Consider the following 24,958-nt stretch of genomic DNA (forward strand, 5'->3'; position numbering starts at 1 on the left):
TTTTTAGGCTTTTAAAAGCAGAAGTAGGTCATGATGTGTATGTATGTGTGTATATAGATATAAATATGTGTACATTTGCATATCGTAAAAAATATAACCTGCTTTTTAATATAATGCATCATGGATATCTTTCCAACTGTAGTTCTGCGTTACCACATCTTATTGGTTGCATTATGGTGCATTATATAAGCTACCAAATTTATTTAACAAGTTCTGTACAGTTATTTAGATTACTTTCAGTTTTTAAAAAATCAAATTTATTAAGTCATCATTGACATACAGTAAAGTGCTTTTTAGGCGTACAGTTCCTTCAAATATGGTTAATTATGTGTGGGTCTGTGGTCTTTTTTTTTCTGCCTATGAATGTCCAATTATTCTAGTACCATTTGTTGAAAAGACTATCCCTTCTCCTTTGAATTACCTTGGCACCTTTGTCTAAGATCAATTGACCATATTGATGTAGGTCTATTTCGGGACTCTTCCTTTTCTTCCATTGACCTGTATGTCTATCATTATGCTAATACCACATTACCTTGATTACAGTAGACTTAGAGTAAATCTTGAAATTAGGTAGCGTGAGTCTTTCAACTTTGTTCTTTCTCAAAGTTGTTTTGAATATTCTTGGTTCTTTGCATTCCCATGAAGATTTTCAAATCAGCTTAATGATTCTTTTTTTTTTTAAAGGTATGCTTTTTTTGGAGAGGAAGATTGGCCCTGAGCTAACATATGTGGCCATTCTTCCTCTTTTTTTAAATCTCAAAGCCCTAGTACGTAGTTGTATATCCTAGTTGTAGGTCATTCTAGTTCTTCTGTGTTGGATGCTGCCACGGCATGGCCTGATGAGCTGTGTGTAGGTCCACACCCAGGATCCGAACCAATGAACACTGGGCCACTGAAGTGAAGTGCACAAAGTTAACCGTTCAGCCACAGGGCTGGCCCTGGCTTAATGATTTCTAAAAGAAAATGCTTGATGATATTTTGACTGGGATTAATGTTATATATGTCCTCTAAGCATTGCTTTAGCTATATGCCACAAATTTTGTTATACTACGTTTCAATTTTTAATTAAAAATATTTTCTATTATATACCTTTAATCTCCTTTCAGTTAAAAGTGTGTTGTTTAATTTCCCAAATTTGGAATTTTTCCAGTTACCTTTCTGTTGTTGGTTACTAGCTTAATTTCATTATAGTCAGGAGACACGCTTTGAGTTAATTTAATTAATTAATTAATTAATTTTTTGATGTGTAGAATGTTCATTTTGTTATTTTTTTACTTTTTATTAAGATTATGATAGTTTACAACCTTGTGAAATTTCAGTTGTACATTATTGTTAGTCATGTTGTAGGTGCACCACTTCACCCTTTGTGTCCACCCCCTACCCCCCCATTCCCCTGGTAACCACCAATCAGTTCTTTGTTTGCATGTTTAACTTCCACCTATGAGTGGAGTCATATAGAGTTTGTCTTTCTCTATCTGGCTTATTTCACTTAACATAATACCCTCAAGGTCCATACATGTTGTTGTGAATGGGACGATTTTATCCTTCTTTATGGCCGAGTAGTATTCCATTGTGTGTGTGTGTGTGTGTGTGTGTATATATATACACACACACCATATCTTCTTTATCCAGTCATCAGTTGATGGGCACTTAGGTTGCTTCTATGTCTTGGCTATTGTAAATAATGCTGCAATGAACATAGGGGTGCATGGGACTTCTGGAATTGCTGACTTCAAGCTCTTTGGATAGATACCCAGTAGTGGGATGGCCGGGTCATATGGTATTTCTATTTTTAATTTTTTGAGAAATCTCCATACTGTTTTCCATAGTGGCTGCACCAGTTTGCATTCCCACCAGCAGTGTATGAGGGTTACTTTTTCTCTACAATCTCTCCAACATTTGTCACTTTTTGTTTTGGTTATTTTTGCCATTCTAACAGGTGTAAGGTGATTTCTTAATGTAGTTTTGATTTGCATTTCCCTGATGATTAGTGATGATGAGCATCTTTTCATGTGTCTGTTGGCCATCCGTATATCTTCTTTAGAGAAATATCTGTTCATGTCCCTTGCCCATTTTTTGATCGGGTTGTTTGATTTTTTGTTGTTGAGCTGTGTGAGTTCTTTATATATTATGGAGATCAACCCTTTGTTGGATATATGATTTGCAAATATTTTTTCCCATTTGATGGGTTGTCTTTTTGTTTCAGTCCTGTTTTCCCTTGCCTTGAAGAAGCTCTTTAGTCTGATGAAGTCCTATTTGTTTATTCTTTCTATTGTTTCCCTTGTCTGAGAAGACATGGTGTCCAAAAAGATCCTTTTGATACTGATGTCAAAGAGTATAGTGCCTATATTTTCTTCTAGAAGCCTTATGGTTTCAGGTCTAATCTTTAGGTCTTTGATCCGTTTTGAGTTTATTTTTGTGAATGGTGAAAAGGAATGGTCAATTTTCATTCTTTTTCATGTGGCTGTCCAGTTTTCCCAGCACCATTTGTTGAAGAGACTTTCTTTCCTCCATTGTATGCCCTCAGCTCCTTTGTCGAAGATTAGCTGTCCATAGATGTGTAGTTTTATTTCTGGGCTTTCAATTCTGTTCCATTGATCTGTGCATCTGTTTTTGTACCAGTACCATGCTGTTTTGATTACTGTAGCTTTGTAGTATGTTTTGAAGTCAGGGATTGTGATGCCTCCAGCTTTGTTCATTTTTCTCAGGATTCCTTTAGCAACTTGGGGTCTGTTGTTCACCATATGAATTTAGGATTCTTTGTTCTATTTCTGTAAAGAATGTCATTGGGATTCTGATTGGGATAGCATTGAATCTGTAGATTGCATTAGGTAGTACGGACATTTTAACTACGTTTATTCTTCCAATCCATGTGCATGGAATGTCTTTCCATATCTTTACATCATCATCAATTTCTTTCAGGAAAGTCTTGTAGTTTTCGTTGTATAGGTCTTTCACTTCCTTGCTTAAATTTACCCCAAGGTATTTTATTCTTTTTGTTGCGATCGTGAATGGGATTGAGTTCTTGAGTTCTTTTTCTGTTAGTTCATTGTTAGAGTATAGAAATGCTACTGATTTATGTATGTTGATTTTATATCCTGCCACTTTGCTGTAGTTGTTAATTATTTCTAGTTTTCTAAAGGATTCTTTGGGGTTTTCTATACATAAGATCATGTCATCTGCAAACAGCGAGAGTTTCACTTCTTCATTGCCTATTTGGATTCTTTTTATTTCTTTTTCCTGTAGACTTGCTCTGGCCAAAACCTCCAGTACTATGTCGAATAGGAGTAGTGAAAGTGGACACCCTTGTCTTGTTCCTTTCTCAGAGGGATGGCTTTCAGTTTTTGCCCATTGAGTATGATGTTGGCTGTGGGTTTGTCATATATGGCCTTTATTATGTTGAGGTACTTTCCTTCTATACCCATTTTATTGAGAGTTTTTATCATGAATGGATGTTGGATCTTGTCAAATGCATTCTCTGCATCTATTGAGATGATCATGTGGTTTTTGTTTCTCATTTTGTTAATGTAGTGTATCATGTTGGTTGACTTGTGGATGTCGAACCATCCCTGTGTCCCTGGTATAAATCCCACTTGATCATGGATGGTGTATAATCTTTTTAATGTATTGCTATATTCGGTTTGCCAAAATTTTGCTGAGGACTTTTGCATCTATGTTCATCAGTGATATAGGCCTGTAGTTTTCCTTCTTTGTGTTGTCCTTGTCAGGTTTTGGGATCAGGGTGATGTTGGCTTCATAGAATGTGTTAGGGAGTGCTCCATCTTCCTCAATTTTCTGGAATAATTTGAGAAGGATAGGTATTAAATCTTCTTTGAATGATTGGTAGAATTCTCCAGAGAAGCCATCTGGTCCTGGACTTTTATTTTTGGGGAGGTTTTTGATTACTGTTTCAATTTCTTTACTTGTGATTGATCTGTTCAGATTCTCTCTTTCTTCCTGCTTCAGTTTTGGGAGTTTGTAAGAGTCTAAGAATTTATCCATTTCTTCTAGGTTGTCCAGTTTGTTTGCATACAGTTTTTCATAGTATTCTCTTATGATCTTTTGTATTTCTGTGGTGTCCGTTGTGATTTCTCCTCTCTCATTTCTAGTTTTATTTATTTGAGTCTTCTCTCTTTTTTTCTTAGTGAGTCTGACTAAGGGTTTGTTAATTTTGTTTATTTTTTCAAAGAACCAACTCTTTGTTTAATTGATCCTTTCTACTGTCTGTTTTGTTTCAATTTCACTTATTTCTGCTCTAATTTTTATTATATCCCTCCTTCTACTGACTCTGGGCTTTGTTTGTTCTTCTTTTTCTAATTCTGTTAGGTGTCGTTTGAGATTGCTTATGTGAGATTTTTCTTGTTTATTGAGGTGAGCCTGTATTGCAATGAATTTCTCTCTTAGGACCACTTTTGCCATGTCCCAAATGAGTTGGTATGGCATGTTTTCATTTTCACTTGTCTCCAGATAATATTTGATTTCTTCTTTAATTTCTTCGATAATCCATTGTTTGTTCAGTAGCATGTTGTTTAGTCTCCACATTTTTGCCCCTTTCTCAGCTTTATTCTTGTAGTTCATTTCCAGTTTCATAGCATTATGATCGTAAAACATGCTTCCTATTATTTCAACCCTCTTGAATTTGTTGAGGCTTGCTTTGTTTCCCAAGATATGGTCTATCCTTGAGAATGTTCCATGTGCACTTGAGAAGAATGTGTAACCTGCTGTTTTTGGATGGAGTGTTCTATATATATCTATTAAGTCCATCTGGTCTAATTTTTCATTTAATTCTATAATTTCCTTGTTGACTTTCTGTCTGGATGATCTATCCATTGGTGTTAATGGGGTGTTGAGGCCCCCTACTCTTATTGTATTGTTGTTGATGTCTCCTTTTAGTTTTGTTCATAGTTGCTTTACATATTTTGGTGCTCCTGTGTTGGATGCGTACATATTTATAAGTGTTATGTCTTCTTGGTGGAGTGTCCCTTTTATCATTATAAACTGCCCCTCTTTGTCTCTCTTTATCTGTTTTGCTTTTAAGTGTACTTTGTCTGATATAAGTATGGTGACACCTGCTTTCTTATGTTAAGTATTAGCTTGGAGTATCATATTCCATCCCTTCACTCTGAGTCTGTGTTTGTTTTTGGGACTGCGGCCTGTTTCCTGGAGGCAGCATATTGTTGGGTCTTGTTCTTTAATCCATCCTGCCACTCTGCATCTTTTGATTGGAGAGTTCAATCCATTTACATTTAGAGTGATTATTGAAGTGCGGGGGCCTAATGCTGCCATTTTATCTCTTGTTTTCTGGTTCTCTTGCATTTACTTTGTTTCTCGTCCCATGATTTTTGGACTACCAATTCAGGTAGGTAGTTTACTATATTGGCTTTCTTCTTATTTGTAATTTGTGTCTTTTTTCTTGTTATTTGTTTAGTGGTTGCCATGTGGCTTGTATGAAACATCTCATAGATGAGATAGTCCATTATCTGATAGCCTCTTATTTCCTTAGATTAATCCATTCCATCCCTTTCCTATTCCCTTCTAGGTTGTTATTGTCAGATTTTTTTTTCTTCCTTCTTGTGTTGTGAATTTGTGGTTAAAATGACAAGATTATATTTATTCTTAGTGTTTCCCTTCTTTTTATCTTTAATGTTATACTTAGCCTTTGCTAACCTGTTGTGATAGAGAGCTGCAGCTTTCTGATTTTGTCTTTCTACTTATCTCCTTAGCTCTGAGTTTTGTAGCCCCTTTCCTTCTTTTGTTTTTTCAGATATGAGGGTCTTCCTGAGCATTTCTTGTAGGGGAGGTCTTGCGGCGATGAACTGACTTAACTTTTGTTTATCTGGGAAAGTTTATATTTCTCCATCATATTTGAAGGATATTTTCACTGGATAGAGTATTCTTGGCTGCAAGTTTTTGTCCTTCAGAGTTTTGAATATATCATTCCACTCTCTTCTAGCTTGTAAGGTAACTGCTGAGAAACCTGCTGTCAGCCTTATGGGGGTTCCTTGGTAGGTTATTTTCTTCTGCCTTGCTGCCCTTAGTATTTTCTCTTTGTCATTTACTTTTGAGAGCTTCACTACTATATGCCTTGGGGTTGGTCTTTTTACATTGGTAAAGTTTGGAGATCTATTAGCTTCTGTCACATGGAGTTCCACCTCTCTCCCCAGGTTTGGGGAGTTCTCAGGCATTATTTCTTTGAACAGACTTTCTGCCCCCTTCTCCTTCTCTTCTCCCTCTGCAATACCTATAATCCTTACGTTGCATTTCCTAATTGAGTCAGATATTTCTTGAAGAGTTTCTTCATTTCTTTTTAGTCTTAGTTCTCTCTCCTCCTCTATCTGCAGCATTTCTATATTCCTATCCTCCAAATTGCTAATTCTGTCTTCCATATTATCGACCCTAGTGTTCAGAGAGTCCAGATTTTTCTTAACCTACTCCATTGTGTTCTTCATCTCCAACATTTCTGATTGGTTCTTCTTTATAGTATCAAGCTCTTTGTGACATAGCTCCTGAACTTGTTGAGTTGTCTATCCGTATTCTCTTTTAACTCATTGAGTTTTTTAATAATGGCTATTTTGAATTAATTGTCATTTAGGTTATAGATTTCAGTGTCTTTGGGATTGTTTTCTGGGTACTTGTCATCTTCCTTCTGTTCTGGAGATTTAATATATTTTTTCATACTGTTTGATGGTGTGGATTTGTGCCTCCACATAGAGATAGAGTTTAGTTACTGGTTCCACTTGCTTCTACTTGCGGGGGGGGGGTGGGGGGGAGGCGGGTAGGGCAGCAGCTGTGTAATCTGTACTGACCAGGATCCCTGTCAGCTGTTGCTGACCAGATCTGGGCCCCTCCTTGTGATCACAGTGGCCCTGTGGGGTCTCTCATCAGCTGTTGGGACAATCGCAGGGGGGCCTCAGGTTTCTGGTGCCTACTGTCACAGACTGCCTAGACATGCTCCCTCCTTAGGGTCTGCAGTGGTGTTATGGGCTTTCACATTGGCCAGGAGCAGGTTCACCTAGACTCGCAGCTCTGCCACCATCCTGGCCCACAAGATCTCACTTGTCCACTATGGGCCACAGCAGAGTTATGGGTATCTACTGCAGGCTGTGGTTAGCTCACCCAACTGTGCTACATCTGCCTCAGGGCCTCCCAGCCTTGTGATTGCCAGGCAGGGCCTCTCCACCAATGCTGCACAGAGGCTGTCCCTGTGGCTGCTGTGGGACTGTGGATATTCCCCCTGGACCATGGAGCAGTTTCACTGGGACTCCAACTTGCCACCACCCACTCACACAGTCCCTCTGGGTCTCCCTTGCCCCCTCAGGGCCACAGCCGGACTTTGTGTGTTAGAGGTGCTGGTGGGTTGCTGTGCCAGCTGGGATCCTTTTCCCCCAGGGCCTCCCACTGTTCTGAATGCTGGGCGGGGCCTCTCCACTAATGCTGAGTAGAGGCTTTCCCTGTGGCTGTTGTGGTACCGTGGATTTTCCTATTGGGTTAAGGAGCAATCTCAGGGGGCTTAGGTAGGGCTGTAGTCACCTGTTTCCACCATCACGCCACTGATGTGCACACCCACCCTTGGTGCTGTGGCAATGCTATGAGTGTGTCAGCCATCAGAAAGTCGCTTACAGGTACTAGGCTGTCCAGGAGTCAGAGAGTTTTCACCTATCTCCACCTCCTCCCTGGGGGACGTCCGTCCACCTTCCGATGTATAGCATCGCGGGTCTCTCAGGCATCTTGAGATGCTATGTGGATATCTCTTGTTGACCGATGAATGTCCAATTAGTTGTAGTTTGAAGGGGGAGAGACAAAGAAAACTGCTCACTCTGCTATGTTGCTGACATCACTGAGTTAATTTATTTTAAATTTGTTAAGGTTTTATGGCCTACAGTGTGGTCTGTCTTTGTGACTATTTCATGTGCACTTGAAAGAAATAATATATTCTACTACTGTTGTATATTCTACAAATGTCAATTAAGGCTAATTTGTTGGTTGTGTATTCAGATATTCCATCTAATGATTTTCTATCCACTTGTTTTATCAATTACTGAGAGACGAGTTCCAAAATCTGTAACTATTATGAATCTCTCTCTTTCTCCTTTCAATTCTATTGACTTTTCCTTTGTGCTTTTGAAATTCTATTGTTAGTGCAGAAAACATTTAGGATTATTAAGTCTTCTTGGTGGATTGGCTTTTTTAACAATTAACTAATGTTCCTGTTTATCTGTGGCAATATTCATTTTTCTGAAATCTGCTTTATCTGATAATAATTTACCCATTCCAGCTTTCTTTGGGCTAGTGTTTTCATGTATTCCTTCTTCCATCCTTTTACTTTTAGCCTACCTATGTCTTTGTGTGTTTGTTTTTTGAGCAAAGCATATATTTCATCTTGTTTTTTAAAATAAGTCGACATTCTCTGTTTTTAATTTAATTGAAGGGTGTTATGCTGTTAACATTTAATGTAATTATTGGTTGGATTAAAAGTTACCATATTGCTGGTCAATTGTTATTTTCCTGTGGAAGAATTTAATTTTTTTGTCCCTTATTTTGGATTGTATATTTTTTATGATTCCATTTTATTTACCTTATTGGGTTATTAGTTATACTTTTCTAAAATACTTTTAGTCGTTGTCCTAGGGCTTCTGGTATACATCTTTAATTTATCACAGTTTATGTTAAAATACGTAAAGGGCCTTTTTCTTTTGATGTCCTCAAGATTTTCTTTTTGTCTTTGGTTTTAAGCAGTTTGATGGTGGTAGTAGTGTTGTTTTCAGTATTCATCTTGTTTGAGATTCTTTCAGATTTTTGGATCTGTGTTTTGATATTTTTTATTATTTTTGGAAAATCTTGGCTATTATGTCTTTAAGTATATATTCTGTCCTGTTTTCTTTCTGGGAAACTAATTGCATATGTTAGAATGTTTGGTATTATCCCACAGCTCTCAGATAATGTGTGCTGGTTTATTATTATTACTACTACTACTACTATTATGTCCCTTCATGTTTCAGTTGAATAATTCCTGTTGCCCAGTCTTCAAGTTCACTGATTCTTTCCTTAGCTGTATTGAGTCTACAGATGAGCCCATCACAGATATTCTTTACCTCTGGTATTGTGTTATTTTATTTCTAGCATCTCCATTTGACTTTTTCTTAGAGATTTCATTTCTCCTTTCAAATTCTTCATTTGTTCATGCATGTTGTCCAACTTTTCCACTCAATCTTTAACATTTTAATTACCGTTATTTTAATGTCCCTAGTTAACAGTTCCAACATCTGGGCTGTTGCTCAGTTTATTATGATGATTACTTTATTTTTTGACAGTGGATTGTTTTCTTTTGCTTTTTTGTGCTTGTAATTTTTTATCAAATGCTTGGAATTGTGGGTAGAAGAGTAGAAAATGAGATAAATAGTATTGATGCCTGGAAATGGACATGCCTCTTTTTATGTCAGGCTGTTAGTATGAGGGGTTGAGTCAATCTAGTCCAGAACTGTGATAGGCTACTTTTTATTGTTGCTACCATTACTCTCCATGTGCCACAGACTTCAAATTCCTCTAGTTGATGGGTGTTGTTTTGTTGTGCTTGGACGGTATCTGAGTTGCTGCAGGGTTTTTGTGTCCCTGCCCCACTCAGCTTTTACACATCGCTGCATTCCTGTACAATGGAAGTGGTCTCTCTCCAAACTTATGCTCCTGTGAGGGAGGAAAAATAATTTTCTTTCTACTCTTCTAGGTTCTTAGCTGAGACCCTCCTGTAATAAAAGACAGATTAAAGGAGAAAAACAAACAGAAGTTTAATAACATATGCACTTTCTGTATATATGGGAGAGACCCAGGAAACTGAGTAACTCTCCCAAATGGCCCAAACCACCATGTTAAATACCACCTCCAGCTAAAGACAAAAGATGTTGGGGAGTGGGGGAGCCAGTTATGGGATGTTACCAGGAAAAGCACAGTAAACAAGGGTAAGGTTGTTGCACAGATTTAAGACATTGCCTTCTCCATTGATAAGAGTTTCTAGAGATTTCATTGTTGTCTTCTTCCTGGTACACAGAGAGAGAACCCTTACAAGTGGAAATTTCCTTTAAAAATGTAAATGTCTCTTACAAAAGGGTAACTTCTACTCAGTTCTCAGAGCTTCTCCTGTGTCTGCTGTTTCTTAAAAATAACCAACTGAGAGTTTTTTGAAGAAGAACATTAGACCTGAGCCAACATCTGCCACCAGTCCTCCGCTTTTTGCTGGTGAAGACTGGTCCTGAGCTAACATCTGTGCCCATCTTCCTCTACGTTATATGTGGGATGTCTGCCACGGCGTGGCTTGACAAGTGGCGCTAGGTCCACACCCATGATCTGAACTGGCAAACCCTGGGCCACCTTCCCAGGTTATAATTCTCACTCTGGCTCAAGTACAACTCACCTTATTTCTGTTATCTATAGAATAGCTATTGGTTATTTTGCATCGACACATCCTAAAATAATCCCTATGCCAGAGAGGTATATTTTGAGATGGTATATTATGCTCCCCTTCACTCCTCTCTTAGCACGTTAATGCTGCTGCTTGTTATTTGGTGTTAAGCTTGTGGTTGCAACAGAGGGATTCTCTGTTATCCTGGTTCAACTGCAGTCTTACACCATGTCTGTAAACCTGGACCTCAGGGCCATTGTTTTTTCAGTATTCTTGCCTCTCATTTCTGTGGCTTTTTGCCTTGTTCTGTGTTTAGTCTTGGGTGATAGTTTTTGCCCCTTTCAAAGAAGTGAAAGTTTTTTGTTTTTCCTATCCTTATCCCAGCCGCACTGGACTTTGTCTGTGACCTGTGGTCAATAGGATTTTCTGCCCCTCCCCAGCAGTTTAAGACATTTAATTCAGAGGAAAAAGGGTCAAGGATAGTAAGTGAGGCTCTATGCCTTTCTCCTGGCAGCTGATGATCAGGTCTTGCAAATCTGGAAGCTGTGGGGTGGATGTGGGAGATGCGGTAGAGGGTGGGGCTCCATCTGATCTCTTATCCCCGCCCCAGTTCTTTCTTATTAGCACTAAGTGATCACCTCTGGAATAGAGGTTGCAATTAAGTGCAAAATGCTTTTAGGTCTGAAGCCCTCATTTATTTCAAACTGACACTCCAGTTCTCACTTGGTTTTTAATACTTGTTAAAGCTTAGCTAATGAGCTCTTATGCTTTTATGCTTTAATCTGCTTTTATGGAAGCCACCTCTTTCCTTTGTGCTCTGCCATAGATGAACCTGTGTGTGTGTCTACTCATAGCTACCACTACCACCCATTTAATCAATCTGTCCTTAAATTGGAATTTGTCAAAATTGACTATAGCAGAGCCATTTTAAATGGAGTCAGAGCTGCCTTTCCAGAGAAAGTGCTTTGTTGTCTTGAAACTTGGACTGTGTCAAACCTTTGGACTGGGCCAAAACAGCAATTACTTTACAAGCAATTGTTTGAGAAGTCAGTGAGAGAATGGGTATCCTGATCACAAAGACTGAGGATTGTGGACATTCTAAAGATGGAATAAAAAATAAGTCAATGTTTAGCCAAGACTAGCTCTCTGCCTCCAACTCCAATTAAAATTCTTTGTAATACGACCTCCCTCCTTTGCCTTTAAAAGCCTCTGACTTTTACTCCCTAGCAGGACACTATTTGGGTTCCTACCTGAATCTGTACTCCCCAAATTGAAATTCCTGAGACCTCAAATAAACTTCTTGCTTTTCTTGTAGTTTATGTCTCATATTTGTTGACAAATTGGTCCTTTAAAAAATGTTTCAGCTTCTTTAGGGGTCTTATTCTAAGCCCTTTCATGGCCTCCATAAGCCCACTGACTAAGAAGAATTATTTTACTCAAATGGTTCTTCTAGACTGCTGATTATCTGATTTCTGAAGAGCTCAGGTAGGAATAGGGAGTATGTTCTGCTGCTTAACTCCTCCCTAAGGTATTCATTTCCTTGGAATTTCTCCCTGATTCTCTCTACAAAGAATCTAGCCTAGAGGACCCTCCAATTTACCCATTAATAGTGCTTACCCCCCTGGATTATGACAGACTGAGGGCTGAACCTCTGGACATCAATGCTTCCTGTGGAGTGATTCTTTTGAAAAAGAAAACAAAGATTAACTGCTGTAATAACACCAACTACAAAAGGTAAAATGTGAAAAATCTTGACTGTGAGGATTCAGAGAAGGAAGACCAGCACAGACGCTGCCTGGGTGAGTCAGGCCTGGGAAGGGAAGGTAAAAATGACACTTCCCCAGACAGCTTATTATCTTGGTAGTATTTGGGAGAAGGGTGTTGATGTGGGGTCGGTGAACCAAGGAGTCGAAAGAAAGATTTCTTGGACTCTCAAGATCTGGCAGTAGTGCTCTTTTATTTAGAGAATAGTATGGAATAGCATGGGGACAGGACCCATGGGCAGTCAGAGCTGCTGCGTGGGGACAGGGCCCACGGGCAGGAGGAGGTGCTGCTGCCGCCACTTCTGCTGCAAACATGAGTGGAGAGTAAGGCTAAATTTAAGGCATAGGTATGTGAGCCATCTCTTTACAAGACAAAGGAAAGAATATGAAAAAAAAGTTAAAATGGTATCAGTGCAGGTGGGGTCTGGCTATTGGGTGATCCCATGACCTTTAGATAAGAATCAAATCAGATTAAGTAAAGGTCAGAAGCCACCACCCTAAATCAGTTACATGAGATTGCCAGACAGTAACCAACTTAAGTTCTTGCCTTCCCCATTAAGAGTTTCTAGAGACAAAGTCATCTCCCTTCTTTCACAAATGCAAATGTCTCTCAAAGGGCAAGCAAATTCCAGTCCTCGGAGCCTGCTTCTCATCTGCAGTTTTAAAATTAACCAGCCTAAAATCCTCATCAGGTGTCAGCTATGAGAAATATTTATGATTAGCAGTATAGGTGGGAAGTTCTCAAAAGATTGGGAATATGTGCTACAGGGCCTATCAGAACTGCAGATGCCTGGGGCACAGGTTCCGCCGGACCCGTTGATCAGCAGCACCTGTGGCACTGCGCTGGGCAGACGATTAGCTCACATCACTTTTCAGAGGGTTTTCCTCCTTGCTGTGGGGGCTGTTTGGGCATTTTGACCTGGAAGGCCCAGCTCTCAGGTTGCTGGGAGACTTGCTTTCGGCCCCCTTCACCTCTCTGCTTCAGAGACCTGCCAGTTCTGCATCCTCTTTGTAGAGAAGTGCCATTCACCCCTAAATCTTCCTCTGTAGTCCTTGTGCACTTCCTAAGGAAACTACCATTCTGTGACGTCTGTCCTTCAGCAGGAGCTGCCTGGATGGGCATTCGTTGTCCATGGGGCTCAGTCTCTGCAAGTGGAGCCAGTTGGGAACCACCGACTAGTCCAGGTGCCTCTGCCCTGGTCCTGCTCTCCCCTCCCCAGGATGCCTCCTGTTTATTTGGAAATTCTGCATCTGTGCATGTGGGTGTAGGCAGCACTTACTTTCTCTCTCATGGTCACTCTTGGCTTCAAGTTCTACCTTCCCCTGGACTTGTGACCTCACAGCGTCTCACCTTCCACAGCCTCCCTCACACCTTTGCTCACACCCACCCCACAGGAATTTATCCCCTTTTCTGAATTCATCTTATACCTCCAAAATAACAGAAGGCATTTGTGTGCACAAGGGTTTTGAGTGTCGGGGGTTTAACGGGGATTTTATACTACCAGGTTTTTTGACCACTGTCTTCGTCAGCTCAGGCTACCATGACAAAATGCCTTAGACTGGGAGGCTTAACCAACAGAAATTTATTGCTCTCATTTCTGGAGGCTGGAAGTCCAAGATCAGGATGCCAGCACAGTTAGGTTCTGGTGAGAGTCCTTTTCCAGATTGTATCCCAGCATGGAAGAGAGAGGGGAAGCTCTGGTGTCTCTTCCTCTTCTTATAAGAGCACTAATCCCATCATACACACACACCCAGATCCCTTTCTTTGTCATTTAAACTTTACTATTCTTCGGCCGGCCCAGTGGCACAGTGGTTAAGTGCATGCATTCCACTTCGGCAGCCCGGGGTTGGCAGGTTCGGATCCCGGGTGCAGACATGGCACCACTTGGCACACCATGCTGTGGCAGGCGTCCCACATATAAAGTAGAGGAAGATAGGCACGGATGTTAGCTCAGGGCCAGTCTTCCTCAGTGAAAAGAGGAGGATTGGCAGCAGTTAGCTCAGGGCTAATCTTCCTCAAAAAAAAAAAAAAAAAGCTAATATTTTGTTGAGGAATTTTGTCTCTATGTTCATCAGTGATATTGGCCTATAATTTTCCTTTTTTTTTGTCCTTGTTTGGTTTTGGTATCAGGGTAATATTGGCCTGGTAAAATGACTTAGGAAGTGTCCTGTCCTTTTCAGTTTTTTGGAAGAGTTTGAGAAGATGGGTATTAAATCTTTGAATGTTTGGTTGAATTCTCCAGAGAAGCCATCTGGTCCTGGACTTTTGTTTCTTGGGAAGTTTTTGATTACTGTTTCAATTTCTTTACTGTGATTGGTCTATTCAGATTCTCTATTTCTTCTTGATTCAGTTTTGAGAGGTTGTATGATGCTAAGAAGTTGTCCATTTCTTGTAGGTTATTCAATTTGTTCCTGTATAGCTTTTCATAGTATTCTTTTGTAATCCCTTGTATTTCTGTAACATCTCTTGTAATTACTTCTCTTTCATTTCTGATTTTATTTATTTGAGCCTTCTATCTTATTTTCTTAATAAGTCTGGATAAGGGTTTGTTTATTTTGTTTATTTTTTTCAAAGATCAACTTTTAGTTTCAGTGATCCTTTCTATTATCTTTTTAGTTTCTATTTCATTTATTTCTGCTCTGATTTTCATTATTTCCTTCCTTCTACTGACCTTGCTTTGTTTATTCTTTTTTTCTAGTTCTTCTAGGTATAATGTTAGATTGTTTATTTGAAAATTTTCTCATTATTTGAGGTAGGCCTGTATTGCTATATACTTCCCTGTTAGTACTATTTTTGCTGCATCCCATAAGTTTTGGTATGCCATGTTTTCATTTTCATTTGTGTCCCAGTATCTTTTTGATTTCTCCTTTGGTTTCTTCATTGACCTGATAGTTGTCCAGTAGCATGCTGTTTAGTGTCCACATATTTGTGACTATCCCAGCTCTATTCTTGTAATTGATTTCTAGTTTTATACCATTGTGGCGGGAAAAGATGCTTGATATGATTTCAATCTTCTTAAATTTATTCAGGTTTTCCTTGTTTCCCAATATATAATCTATCTTTGAGAATGTTTCACGTACACTTAAGACTATATTCTTCTGTTTTTGGAGGGAATGTTCTATAAATGTCTATTAAGTCAAGCTGGTCTAGTGTTTCATTTAAGGCCAATGTTTCCTTGTTGACTTTCTGTCTTGATGATCTATTCATTGATGTAAGTGCCCCTACTATTATAGTGTTGCTGTCAATTTCTCCCTTTAGCTCTGTTAATAGTTGTTTTATACTTTGGTGCTCCTATGTTAAGTGCATATATATTAGTAAGTGTTATGTCTTCCTAGTGGAATGTCTCTTTTATCCTTATATAATGTCCATCTTTGTCTCTTGTTAACTTTTTTAGCTTGAAGTCTATTTTTTGTGAAATAATTATGGCTACATCTGCTTTCTTTTGGTTGTCATTTGCTTGGAGTATCATCTTCAGTCCCTTCATTCTGAGTCTATGTTTCTCTTTGGAGAAGAGATAGTCTCCTGGAGGCAGCATATTGTTGGGTACTGTTTTTTAATCCATCCAGCCACTCTGTGTCTTTTGATTGGTGAATTCAATCCATTTACATTTAAAGTGGTTATTGATATATTAATAATATTGCCATTTTATCTTCTGTTTTCTGGTTGTTCTATATTTCCATTGTGTCATTTCTCCATGTATTTCTGTCTGCTATTTCAGGTTGGCAGTTTTCTTTGATGTCTTTCTCAGTTTCCTCTTTATTTATGATTTATGACTCTGCTCAGATTTTTTGTTTTGTGGCTACAATTAAGTTTGTATAGAAGATCTCATAGATGAGATACTCCTTTTTCTTCTCATAACATCTTATCTCCATTAGCCTATGCAGGTTCTATCCTTTTCCTCTTCCCTTTCTATAGTTTTGGTGTCACAAATTATCCTTTTTCATGTTGTGAGTTTGTTACCAAATTGAAGTGATTATAGTTACTTTTGATGCTTTCTTTCCCTTTAGACTTTGTGTTATAATTAAATGTTTACTAACATGTTCTGATATAGAGTTGCAATTTTTTGATTCTGTCTGTCTAATTATCACCTTGCTCAAAGCTTTGTAAACATTTGCCTTTCTGTTTCGGGTAAGAGGGCTCCTTTCACCATTTCTTGTAAGGCATGTCTAGTGGCAATGAAATACCTCAGCTTCAGCTTTTGTTGGTCTGGGAAAGCCTTTATTTCTCCTTCATATCTGAAGGATAACTGCTGGATAGAGTATTCTTGGCTGTTAGTTTTTGTCTTGAATATTTTGAATATATCATTCCACTCTCTCCTAGCCTATAGAATTTCTGCTGAAAAATCTGCCAATAGCCTGATGGGGGTTCCATTGTAAGTTATTTTTTTCTCTTTGGCCACCCTTAATATTCTTTCTTTATCATTGAATCTTGACATTTTTAATATTATATGCCTTGGAGAAGGTCTTTTTGTGATAATTAGGTAATTAGATAATTAGGTCTTCTAATAGCTTCATGTAGTTTTATATTCAGTTCTTTCCCTAGGTTTGAGAAGTTCCCAGCTATTATTTGTTTGAATAAATGCTCTGCTCCTTTCTCCCTCTTTTCTCTTTCTGGGATACCCAATACCCTTACATTGCTTTTCCTAATTGAGTTGAGTGTTTCTCATAGAATTTCTTCATTTAAAAAAAATCTTAGTTCTCTTCTTCCACCTGATTCATTTCTAGATTACTATCTTTGAGCTCACTGCATAGCTCTATTTTTAATGCTTTCTACTTTATTTTTCATCTCATTAATTATGTTCTTCATCTCAAGTATTTCTGTTTTGTTTTTTTTTTAGAGTTTCAATTTCTTTGGTGAAGTGCACCTTCTGTTCACTAGTTTTATTCCTGAGCTCATTGAACCATCTTTCTTGTTTTCTTGTAACTTGTTGAGCTTATTTATGACAGCTATTTTGAATTCTCTGTCTCTTAGATCGCAATCTTCTGTGATTTCAAGTTTTGTTTCAGGAGCGTTGCCATTTTCTTTCTATCCTACTGAGTTACTGTAGTTCCTCATGCTTCTTCATGAATTGATCCTGTTCCAGTGCATTTGTGGTAGTAAATACATTTCTTATTTGGCTAAGGCTTTGGTTCTGAGCTGCTTCTGATTGTACTTGAGAGCCTGCATTCACCTTCCACTGCCTCTACCAGTGGTGGTACCAGTGCCCTCCTGCTGCTCTTATGCCTCCAAGGTTGCTGGTGCCTTGCTGCTATGATATCACTACAGTCTCAGGTGTCACCACCAGGATGACCGGGCTGTGAGCACTTCTGCTGCTTTTGGGATCACTTGGGTCTCATGTCCCCCTACTGGCTCTCTGTGGGCTCCCACAAGTTCAAGTACTGCTGCCTCGTGCACCACCAGCACTGCTGCTCTTGGGTTATCTAGGGCTGATGGCAGCACTGCACTTGGGGTGCTGGGTTCATGGGAGTTGCTTTCACTACCAGGGGTCCAGGGTCTTGTATGCAGCACCTGCTGCTAGTAGAGCCAGTGTCAGGGATGCTGTCATTGGGGGCTGGGTCATGATTTCCCTTGTGACTCTTTTTTTTTTTTTAAGATTTTATTTTTATTTTTCCTCTCAAAGCCCCCCAGCACAAAGTTGTGTATTTTTAGTCGTGAGTTTTGGCATGTGGGATGCTGCCTCAGCATGGCTTGGTGAGTGGCACCATGTCTGCGCCCAGGATTTGAACCGGCGAAACCCTGGGCTGCCGAAGCAGAGTGCGTGAATTTAACCACTTAGCCACAGGGCCGGTCCCTGCTGTGACTCTTAAAGCCTCAGGTCACAGCTGCCACCCACCACTGCTAGGGGAGGAGCAAGGGCTTAGCTGTGAGTGTTGTTGCTGCTTCTGTAGCCTTGGGTCCTTGGGGCACTCCAGTGTACTTTTTGAAACCTCAGGGCAGGGCGCCACTGCCTCTGCTGGGAATATCTGCATTTTGGATGCTGTCCTCACAACTAGAAAGACCAGCACCAAAGCTGAGGGTCTGGGTGGGGGCTGGGTAGTTGGCATTTCTGTGTTTCCTGAAGCCTTAGGTCATGGACGCCACCTGCCACCATTGGGGGTGGGCAGGGGCTAAGCCATGAGTGCAACTATTGCCTCTGGCTGTCAGTGCATGTTGGTGTGCTCCTTGAACCTCAGTTCAAGGCACCACAGCCACTGCTGGGAGCACCCATGTTTTGGATCACCACTGCTGGAGAAGGTAGAGGGGGCTGATCCTCTAGTTCCACTGGTTCCTAGAGGTCCAGTCCACCTACCTTCAGATGTATAGATACATGGATCTCTCAGGCATTCTGGTGTGCTGTGCAGGGAGTCCTTTGTTGGTCAATGGGTGTCCACTGGTTGTAAATTTGAGAAAGAGACAAAAGAACAATTCACTCTGCCATGATGCTCATGTCACTTTGGAATTTTTTAAGGTTGGACAAATTCTATAGAAGAATAATGTTTGATGACACATCCAAGCTATATGAAATTCAAATTTTAGTGTTGGTAAATGAAGTGTTGTTAGGATTCAGCCATACTCATTTATTTACATAAATTCTGAGGATGTATTTGTGCTATAAATGGCAGAGATGAATAGTGAGAACAAAGACCATATAGCCCACAAAGCCTAAAACATATATTCTCCGGTTCTTAACACAGAAAGTTTTCCTATCCATGCTCCAATCAATAACTTTTGCATAGGATGGCAGTATTGTGAATTTTGGAGACAGAGTGTCTGGGTGGGAGGCTACTTCCGTTCTTTTGGGAACCAAAGACCCTTCTCTAGGCTTTAGTTTCCTCATCTATGAAGTGGGAATAATAATAGTAACTCCTTCACAGAGCTGTGAGAGTCAAAAGATATAATGCATGCAAAAGTACTGCTTTTCTTAAATACAACTTATGATTGTTATTGTTGAGATTATTATTGGCTGCTTCACCTGAAGATGTAAATGCTAAGAGCAGACATAATCACCAGAACTGGATACATTTTAATGAGATTAAACAGCTTTGCTAACGAAATTCAGCTTGGGAAGAAATATTTAAATATCAGTCAAACATATGTGGATGAAAGTGGGTATTCATTGTGCCAGAATTAGATCTCATATGCACTCTACTTCCTTTTAAAGATAATTCCACCTGCCTCCTGCTCATTTCACTCCAAGATTTTCCTGTCAAGTCTCAAGCCAATTCTTTTCTGGGCCACTGCAGGAAAAAAGGTAAGATGGAATGAGAGCAGCCTATTTGGCCCTTAGGAAGAGACAGAACTGAGAAGACTGGAGTCAGCAGCCTTGGGAGAGAGGTAGCTGCATGAGTGGGATCATGGGTGTAGTAGACACTGTTGGTGCCCTGTCCGCATCCTCTTCTCAGCACCACCTCTCCATTCCAGAGGCTGCTGACAGCCTACACCTCCTGCTCTGTGCCTAAGACCTCATTTCTGGCCATTGGACCACATGCAGCCCATGCACAGGGCAAGTCAGAAGTGCCAGTGGGAAAGATGGAAAAGGCCTTGAGTATTCAGCGATCTGTTCCTCTGTGAACAGTGGGGAACCCAGTGAGGTTTTGAAAGCCTGCCTCCCCCACTGCTCTACTCTGTCTCATACCACTGAGACTCATCTCCCCAAATGTAGAGCAGAGCAGCTGTGCACGACACACTGAATTTTCTTATTGGGTAAATGCCGGAAAGACGCTGGCTCCAGAGAACAGCTGAGCATCAGCAAAAGATGAGTAGGCTGGAGCTGGGTGCTGTTATACACTTGGGCTTCGGAAAGGAGTCTTCAATGGGAATGGCGCTTTGGAGGGTGGTGAGTGGAAGAGGAAATTGACCTTCATGGACTCACGGGGAGCCCTGCCTCTTCTTCTCCTGTGTGTACATTGAAGATGACTCCTTCTCTGCAGCATTGCTCAGGGCACCTGAGTAACAAACACCTTCGTCTGTTGTTGGATTTGTAGATTGGACTCTGCATATTGAAGGGGTTTGGGGTGGGGGGTGGGGAGAAGTAGTCCTTATGAAGCCCCTCCTGATTCCTCTCCATCCATCATTTTTGGGAATTCCTCCATTTGCTAGTTAGTTCCTTACCTCTCAAAAATTACAAGTTCTGGGGACCAGCCTGGTGGCGCAGCAGTTAGGTGCGCATGTTCCACTTCTTGGAGGCCCGGGGTTCGCCAGTTTGGATCCCGGGTGTGGACATGGTACCACTTGGTAAAAGCCATCCTATGGTAGGCATCCCATGTATAAAGTAGAGGTAGATGCACACACATGTTAGCTCAGGGCCAGCCTTCCTCAGCAAAAAGAGGAGGATTAGCAGCAGTTAGCACAGGGCTAATCTTCCTCAAAAGAAAAGAATTACAAGTTCCTGGTTTTCTAGTAGATACTCTTAAAAATCCAAACATTGGCTTCTCTCTGCAGCCAATTCCTGTGGTCTCTTGTGCCCAGAAGCTGGCTGGCTGGATAGATTTTTCGTTCCCTGATTGTCGCCTTCTTCCTCCTCTTCCTCTTTTCTTCTGCTTTGAAGGGTCTTAGCCATGTCTAGAGCCCAATTCAGGCCAGAATACTCCCTTTTTAGGTGGCTGTAATGCCCACAATCCTTCCTAGGAATAGGCAAGTTTTCAAAAATTCTGCAGGAAAGTTTTAGGGAAGAACTAAAAACACCTCACCCCACCATGACCTGAGCGAGTTCAGAACATACCCTCTGATTCTTCTCAGGTGAGCGGGCAGCATTAACATGAATCGTGCCTGCCTCAGACTGGGGAGGATATGCAGTTAGCCTACAGATGCAAAAAAGAGGAGGACGGAGGAAATATCTGAATGGTTTGGAAAAAAAGATAATTTGAGTAAGAAGAGAGGTTTTCATGAAGCAGAATCTGATCTTGCACCTCAAGGTGGTGTAACAGGAACTAGATTTACCCTCGTGCCCAAAACAATTACAAAGCCAAACATGGCTGCCTGGCCTACTCCTTGTTCCCAGAAGGCTTAGCTAAGTGTCTGCTCTTGTTACCAGGAAATTCTCCTGTACCGTGACAGGAAACCTCATTTACCTAAGTTAACTTGAGTGGGTTTTCATTCTTTTCAATCAAACGTGCTGAGAGACAGCCCACATAGAGGGCACCTCTAGTCCCCTGGGTGCTGTTCCCACACTGACTCCTGCTCCCTGGGGAGTGGAGAGGGGGCATGGCTCTAACACCAAGCAATTCATCCAACAGATTTAAGCCCTGGATCCGTGGCCTCTCCTCCTCACTCCTCCAGGTCTGTCTCCTACAGGATGAAAATGTTCTAGCCTTTCCACAGTGCTTTCTTTTGGGGAAAATAAATCTTAAATGGGGCAAATGCTCTGAGGAAGCTTGGGGGGCAGCCTACAAAGCTAGGCCCAAGATTACAGACATCCACTCACTCTTCGTCTCAGCATTTCCCAAAGAGATTGAATGGATTCAGTTTTCCTATGTATTCACTTACACCACCAGGCAAACAGAGATGGTTTCTCCAGGACCTGCTGGGTTTTGCTATTTCTTGAGGGATTTTTTCAGCCACTGTTAGTAGCTACATTCCCATAAATCCAAACACAGGCCCCAGTCAAACTAGATTAAGCAAAAGAAGAAAGCAGGGTGATGAATATAATGATTTGGATCCATCATGGGCCCCTTGTCAAGAATTTATCCTGGCGTTAGCTGGGGGTAGGAGATGTGATGCAGAAATCAAGAACGACAAAGAGGTCAGAACTTGAGTCTCTCTCACTCATAGACACCTATGCTCTCTCATGTTTGCTTCAGTCTTCTGTCTTTGCGGATGGACTCTCTCTGGTTCTCCATCTCATGGTCTCCATGTGGAGAGACTCTGAAAGGATCTGAGTGGGAAATCTGATCGTCATAAACCTTTGAATTTTAGTCAATACCTTGTGCTTTGTATTCCTCATTGGCTGAGTTATTCTTTCCTTTGTAAAAGAAGTTAAATATCATAGACGCAAGTTGAGAAGTCTCAGCAGTTGAGGGGAAAGTGGGAAAAAGACACCATGTGTTGTGTTCATCAAACCATCCTTTGTTCTCTTGGGCACACCAGATTATGTTGCAGATTGCAAGATTACATATAGCAAGATTATATTCTTGCAGTTTGGTTGGAGTCAAGTGATTGTAGAATGTGGGCAGAAATGATGTACAAGACTTCCAGTTCTGGCAGTAAATACCCCTGTGAGAGTCTCCAAGCTTTCCTCCCCTTCTGTGGAGGCCTTGCAGACTGTGAGAGATGGTGACATAACACTTGGAAGGAGCTTGGGTACCTGAATAATCACAACCACATCGCTGAACTGTGAAATGAATCAGCAATTATTTTTTATTGTTTTAATTCACTGATATTTCAGAGATTTTTGTTACAGCAGCTAGCCTATCAGGTAACAGATCATTTAGGGCCACCCTACTCTTCCTACTCTTTTCAGCTTTTGAAGTTTCTCCCTCTTTCTTCAGCTACTGCCTCGAGAGCACCCAGCATTAAAAGCATCACAGTCTCCACCAGACCCTGCCTTTTTAGGTAGCAACCAAGGTGACTCTTGATTAGAGATTGAAAAGGGAGACGATATGCTTGGACCTAGCTATGTTCACCATTCTTCTCCCCAGTTTGGTTTTAAAGACTATCCCAGTGGCATGTCTCAATGAGGGAAGGAAAGGAAATGGGGCCTGAAAACAGAACTAGTCTGAGACTTCTTGGAGGGAACCCGTATTTGGGTAAGAGTAGTCTTGAAGATTACGGTAGTTGAAAGTTACACTGAATCAGCTGTATCCATCAGATCAGGGCAAAAGCTGGGCTCGGTCTTAGAACTTGTTGCAGAGAGAAGCATGATGACAGCATTTCCAATCCAAATTAACATTGAAATTAAGGAACATCATATCAACACAGAGGCTGCTGCAACCCTGGTATCCATATGAAATGATGCCATCTGGAGAGAAGCAGAGAAGAAGGCAAGTGAGACCCCAGAAGCTCATGTTGCAGACCCATGGGTGTGGGGCCTAGCATATCCTTACTTGCAGTGCTCAGTAAATCTTGCTGAATGAAGCAGTGGATCAAAGCATCAACAAATTAATCAAAGAATGAGGAAAAAAGGGCACATTCTGTCAAGAACTCCTGCTCTTGAGTAGGGATGACTCTCTGCCTCCTGGGATTGAGATGCTTGAGGTAGGGCCCCCAGATGGGCTTTCCTAGGAGAGCTGTGGGGGCTCTGAATATGGTGGTTCAATGCACCTCCCCACACAAGAAAGGGCAGAGGGGAGGAATAGAAATTACCATACTCATCCTCCCTCACCCCTCTCCTCCAACTTCTGTCCCAGTTTCCAAAAACTCTACCATAGTTGAGTCCACTCAGGGGAATTTGAGCAGCCCAATTCCAGTCACCCTCAGGAGCTAAACAGAAGATACTTGCTTCCCCTTTTATAGGTCACCAACCCAGTTAAGGGCCAGTGGCAGCCCAGTACCAGAACCAGCTGATACTGCTTCACTAGTTTAGGTGAAAAAAGAAAACCAACTCCCTGCCTGAGCAGCTCATACTCCTGGGGATCCTGAGGGGCCACCTTCCAGCTCCAATAGCCACGTGGCTTGTCATTGGGGCCTAGGCTCCCAGGTGGTCCCATAGATGGTTCATGCCACCCTCCACCGTGAATACCGACTGCCAGTCCCTACGCTCAGGCAAAGGTCACCCCAGGAGCATTCTCAGGACCCACCTACCTTCATAGACCTTCTTCACAAAGCACTGTTGGCTGCCTGTAGTCTCGCAGAATCTTTCTCCACTTACGCAAACCCCACTGGCATTGACTCGATCACAATGAAAGCATTGTAGAGCTGGAAAGTAAAACCAGCAGAATGAGGCTCTTCTGGACCAGTCTCCCCGCTGGTCAGGGGAGGGAGCACACACTCTGGCCCAGACTCAGGCTGGACAATGATCAGTTCCCACCACCTGCTGTATGTGCTGAAAGCCTGGTGTGATGTCTCTGTGCTTGGCTTATACCTGGGAGGAGGCCCGCATGCCTCTGGGTGCAGGGTCTGTGCCCAGTACAGACAGAATCCCCCTCGACTCCCAGGGATGGACTGTGCTGCTGCAGGAAGAAGGTCAAGGGCTGCACTGCAGCTCACCTGACCCCACTCGCCAACTGATCATCACCCCACCCCAGGGCTGCCCTGTGGCGCAACGCCAGGGGACACCGTTCAAAATATATCCCATGTGAACGGCATCTGCAGGGGAACAGCAAGTGAAGTGTTGGAGTCGGTGTAGAATCAGGACAGCCCACCCCCACTCCATCCTCCCTGCAGCACCACGAGGGCCCTCCTCACCCTCCTCCAATCAGGGCTGGCACCCTCCACTCTCCCTTTCCATCCCCAACATAGGGCTGCTTAGGAGAACCATGGGACTCAGTCTAAAAAGGGCTCTGATTGGGGTCAGGAGGGGAGTGAAAGGAAGAGGGGGAAGGAAGATGGGAAATAAGAGAGAAGATCAGAAGGAACAGAATGAAGCAGACAGTGGAAGATTGAGGAAAGGAGAAGATGGAGGGAGGGAGCTGTGAGCATCACCTACAAATGTTTGCCCTGGGGCTGCAGCTCCTCACTCTTCCACAGCCTTTGGGGGAGCAGCCAGCTCGCCCATGCAGGGATTCAGCAAGCACTGGGCCCCTGCTATGTGCTGGGCACTGTTCCAGGGCTTCAGAAAGATGATGAAAGGGAGGATGAAACATACGTTTCACTTATTTACGTAAACACTAAGCAATAAATTGGGAGAATGACTGACAATAAACACATGAGAAAGATTATTTCAGG

The 24,958-nt window shown here is 41.5% G+C and overlaps 1 long non-coding RNA gene across 1 annotated transcript; it reads right to left on the reverse strand.

Moving 5' to 3' along the window:
* Positions 1-22,467: 22,467 nt before the first annotated feature.
* On the reverse strand, positions 22,468-23,989 carry LOC100630076 (uncharacterized). Its single transcript, XR_011441210.1, has 2 exons — positions 23,876-23,989; positions 22,468-23,093 (listed from the first exon to the last, which is right to left on the reverse strand). It is a non-coding gene; the product is annotated as an uncharacterized lncRNA (long non-coding RNA).
* Positions 23,990-24,958: the final 969 nt, after the last annotated feature.

The sequence above is a fragment of the Equus caballus genome, chromosome 7 (genome assembly GCF_041296265.1).
Source record: "Equus caballus isolate H_3958 breed thoroughbred chromosome 7, TB-T2T, whole genome shotgun sequence".
NCBI lineage: Eukaryota > Metazoa > Chordata > Mammalia > Perissodactyla > Equidae > Equus > Equus caballus.